General features: G+C 50.0%; 1 pseudogene; it reads left to right on the forward strand.

Annotated features, from left to right (window-relative positions):
- The first annotated feature begins 1,943 nt into the window (after positions 1–1,943).
- Positions 1,944–4,581, forward strand: LOC126489006 (26S proteasome non-ATPase regulatory subunit 10-like; annotated as a pseudogene).
- Positions 4,582–4,821: the final 240 nt, after the last annotated feature.

The following is a 4,821-nucleotide window of genomic DNA, read 5'->3' on the forward strand; positions in this document are numbered from 1 at the left end:
TCTCCAGACAGCTCACTTCAGGTGCAGGTCTTACCAGCCGGGCAACCAACACCACAGCAACAGGGCACACCACCACTAGGGAACGAATGGCCATGTTGGGATTCTCTAAGACTCTCAGGGATCCCCTCAGAGGCTCGACCGTCTTTGTATGCCTTACTGCCTGGAGTAAGGGCCTCACGGTTTCTCCTCTCGTGCTCATCTTTGGCCCAGGATGGGCCAATTTGTTAGCTTTTTCTGGGGGAGATGTGAACAAAAGTCAGACCAAAGTATGATTCCACCAAAGCCCAACTCGATGAGTTTATCACGCTTCCTCACAGCACAGGTGGGAGGACACTTAGAGAACAGCATCGTCACACAAAGTCCCATCCTCTCCTGGATGATGACCCCAAGGTAGCTGCATCACGGGGTTCCCCTTACATAGACTAACATCTTCCAAGGTTACCTGCAGCTGCAAGGGGGACCCGGAAGGGACAATCGCTTGCATCCCAGGTGAGGGACTCATGACCCTTCCCTCTCTCATCTACCAGGAAATGTCAATAGCTCTGCTGCTTTTAAAATAGACCAGGCTATCACTATAATGCTTTCATCATTAGCAGCCAAGGCTATGAGGCCAAGCTAAGCTTCGCCTCAAGATGGCATCTGTTATGTGAGGCGGGGAAAATGCCTCATAACAGGTAGGGTAGAAAATGAGTAGATGAGCGGGTGAATGAGTGGATGGCTGTAAAGACAGGTTGACTGATGAGTGGGAGGAGGGGTGAAAACTCGCTAGATGAATGCACAACTCGCGTGTGACTGTGCGGATATAGGATGAGTGGACAGCAAGAAGAGAAGTGGACAACACCGGCTGGCTGCTTAGCTGGGCAGGCAGGGACACTGGAGGAGAAGGATGAATGAACAAACGGTGTGTTTGGGTGTGCAACGCGGAGCCAGACTCTCAGAGCAAGATCTGAGCCCACCGTGAACTCACCCGCTGAATCAGAAGTTGCTGCCGCGGAGCAGGGAATCCTGGGAGTTGTAGTCCAGGGATGCCACATAGTCCCAGGTGGGCAGGGAAGACACTGCCAATTGATTGCTTCTTCGGGCTCTGGCAATGTAGGAGACAGAGGTGAGGCCCACAAGTACCCCTGTTCTCTGCCCCAAGGCCACTTACAGACATTGCCCACTCACAGCCCTACTGATGACCCCTCCCCTTCACATAGTGAGTCCTGCGGCTGCAGTGAGCTGTGGACGCTGTGCCTCAGGTCTAGATCATTGGTTGAGGGGCCATCTCAGAAGTGATCCAGGCTTCGTCTTCATCTGATGTGCTGGAGGGTAGAGGGCCCCACTGTGGAGCACGAAGTGCTGGGAACTGTAGCTCTTGAAGGTCTACCTTCCCATCTATTTTTCCTTTCTCCTCTAACTAGGATGCCCAGAGTCCAGCAGACACAGTTAAGTTCTGATGAGTGTAAGCAGAGCGAGAGCGACGCTTTAGCGGTGCCCACCAGGCCTAAGACTAGAGACTCAGATGTTGTTAGAGCATCAGACTGCTTCCACAACAGAACTGCAAGGAGGTCCTCGTGTGCGGCCGGGGCTTCCTTACAGTGGGGTTAGCGAGGGGAAAGACCCCGTAGTTTTAGATGACCACCAGAAGGGGGCGCACAATGGTCAGGTTTGGTTCAACAGCCATGCCTCCCTCAGTTACCACGGAGCACAGTATAGGGACAGTAACCATGTATGGTGCAGGAACGTTCAGAGAACTACCCAGTGAAACAACAGCTGAAAGGCATCTGGCACAGGACTGAGTGCATCTCTGTGAGCCAGACTCCATAAGAGTAAAGGAAAAAATAATTAGAAGACCGCAGGAGAGCTGTGGCATGGCGGCGGGGGTGTGGGTTACTCTGCTTCCAACGCATCTTCCACTGGACATCCAGATGGTGTCTGTCCTTCTAAAACTGGGCAGCAAAATGGCGCTCACCAGTGGCTTTCCCAAGATCGGGAATGCCTCTGAACAGCTCGTGAACTTGGTTCCCAGAGCCTCCGCACCATCAGAGGATAAACCCATTCATGGATTTATAGAGTGGTGGGCCAAGTCGGTAGGAGAGTCGCTGGGATGTGTCCTTAGAGGTGATATCTTGTCCCCAGTCTTTTGCCCTCACTCGCTCCATCCTGCTTCGCAGCTGCTGTGTGGGACGAGCGTCTCTGCTCCACAACACCCTACCTTAGAGTGGATGTCAGCCATATGGACTAAGTCCTCTGACATTTTGAGCCAAGGCTTCCTCCTTCAACTTGATCTCAACTATTTTGTCATAGTGTTGGAAAGCTTACATAGGTTCCAGAGATCCAGGCATAAAGAGATTTAATGATTCTTATAGGGCCACACAGTTGTGGTCTGGAACAATCAATAAGAGATAATTTAATCGCCAGGAGCCTGCAATCTAAGAAGGGCCACTGGGTGGCGCCAGAGCACACCCAATCTTCCGCCTGTTAACCAGCAAGCCCGTGGACAATTTTTGCAGGACCCTCTCAAGGAAGATGGATTCCATTTACAGGCACTTAAAGGCCTCTGCGGTACAGTCAGGCTGCTTTGGAAACTTTTGGATGTTCTTCTGAAAGTTTTGGGTCTACTTTGCTTTAGTTTTCAATTTGACACAAACCTACAATTCACCTGGAAAGAGGAAATGTCACTTGAAGAATTGTCTTGCTCAGACTGGCCCGTGACCATATTTGTGAGTCATTCTCTTAATTGCTACTTGATGGAAGGCCCAGCCCACTGTGTGTCATGGTGTTTATCACACCAGCAGAATAATAGCAACTAAACCAGAAATCCACTGGGCCAACTATGCAAGGTAAAAACATCTGCTCTTCTAGGAAATGAAGGACAAGAGCCCTATTAATTCTGAGTCAAGAGTTGAAAAAGATAATATCCACTGAATACGAGGTTGTAGACAGATTTTGAGACAGATTCTCACTATGTAGCCCCAGCTGGCCTTCAAATCAGAGATCTGCATACCCTGCCTCTGCCTCTGCCTCTGCCTGTGCCTGTGCCTCTGCCTGTGCCTCTCCCAACTCCTGCCTCTGCCTCCTACCTGTCCTGCCTCCCTCCTCCACCTCTACTGGGACTATCTCCCTCCCTCCCTCCCTCCCTCCCTCCCTCCCTCCCTCCCTCTCTCCCATCTCCTCCTCCTCACCCTTTGAAAAAGAGTCTTGGTTTACAGATCCCCAGAGGCTCCCAATTCTGCTGGAAGTGAGCTCCTTACCATGACCAGAAGGGTGCGCTCTAAGACGCCCCTGGTCCTTCAGCAGGTTCTTGGCTTTGTCTTCCCCCTCCTTCCTGTGATTTTGAGTTATGGACTATGTAATTCACCTTTTCTTTCTTATCTTAGAAGAGAAAGTATTTGTTGAGAGTCTACCACGCCACGTGCTCAGCGTGGCCCCTTTACATCTGTATCCCCAGGGCTGGCACAGTGCATGGGCACATTAGAAACACCCTGACAGACATGCTCAAGAACGACAGACTACTAGGTGTCCTCACCGCCCGGCCTAGGCATTCCTAACCAACTGCACTGGGCAAGCTCCTGGAGACCCGCCCCTTGAAGGAGTCATCTGTAACGCTGGGAATTCAGCCGACTGGAAGCACCCAGAGACTTCCTGTCTGAGAAGTCATTCCAAAAGGGAGCTGCCTAGTTAGCTCCGATTGCCCACACGGTTCCAGCTGGCAGCCCTGGGAAAGGCCCGGTTTTCAGCAATCACGAGGGGGGGGGGGGAGGAAGCTGGCAAACCGAGGCCATGCAGAAACTCACCAATATGCATATGTTAAGTGTGTATATGTTTCTGTACATCGGTCATACCTCAGTGAGGTTTAACATGCACAAAAAAAAGGAAAACCATGTAATAAATTTCAACATCTCTGTAAAAATACTATAAAGTCCTATTTATAGTTTGAACAAATTCCAATAAAAATCTGAGCTGTGCAGAGATCCTGGGAAGGCAAAATGTGTGTGTGTGTGTGTGTGTGTGTGTGTCTAACCTGAGGGTCTGTAGCCTGGCCTACACCGGGAAGCTGGGTGAGCTGACGGAGAGTGTGTTGGCCCATAAGTCTCTAGCTACTAGAACTGATCAGGACAGCAGAAGAGCATTGCTTGGGCATGCATAGCTGGTCATATAGAAATTGTTAAATTCTTGCTGCACCTTGGAGTGCCAGGGGATGATAATATGACGCAGGCTGGTCTCCTCCATATTGCTGCTTCTGCTGCCCAGGAAGAGTCTGTCAAAGCCCTTCTGGTGAAAGGTGCACAAGTGAATGCTGTCTATCAAAATGGCTACACACCACTCCATTATGCAGCCTCAAAAAATAGGCATGAGATTGCTGCCATGTTACTAGAAGGTGGGGCTGACTCAGATACTGAGGACCATTGTGAGGCTAGAGCAATGCACTGGGCAGCAGCCAAGGACACAGCCTCTGATGAGGGGAGAGTGGAAGAGACAAAGTTACCGGTGACCCAAGGAGCAAGTATTTACATTGAGAATAAAGAAGAAAAGACTCCCCTGCAAGTGACCAAAGGCCTCCTGGGTTTACTACTCAAGAGAATTATGGAAAGTTAAGCAGGTTGGATTTATTCTTTATGCTTTGCTGGCCTCGCTGTCCTGGAAACTGTTGTATTGTGCACAAGGCATCTTGAATGAATGAAAATGTTTTCTCACCTCCATAATCTTAGAACATGCTGTATTGCTCCTGCTGAGGTATCTGTTCTAAGCTCACAACCCACTTTCAGGCACTGGGAAGCTGTTGGGATCGTTCTACTGACGTCATTTATTGTTCATTAAATCTTGATTAATTTGGAG

Source organism: Alexandromys fortis, unplaced genomic scaffold (assembly GCF_014885135.2).
Source record: "Alexandromys fortis isolate MF-2015 unplaced genomic scaffold, M_Fortis_MF-2015_v1.1 scaffold_219, whole genome shotgun sequence".
In the NCBI taxonomy this organism is placed as follows: Eukaryota; Metazoa; Chordata; class Mammalia; order Rodentia; family Cricetidae; genus Alexandromys; species Alexandromys fortis.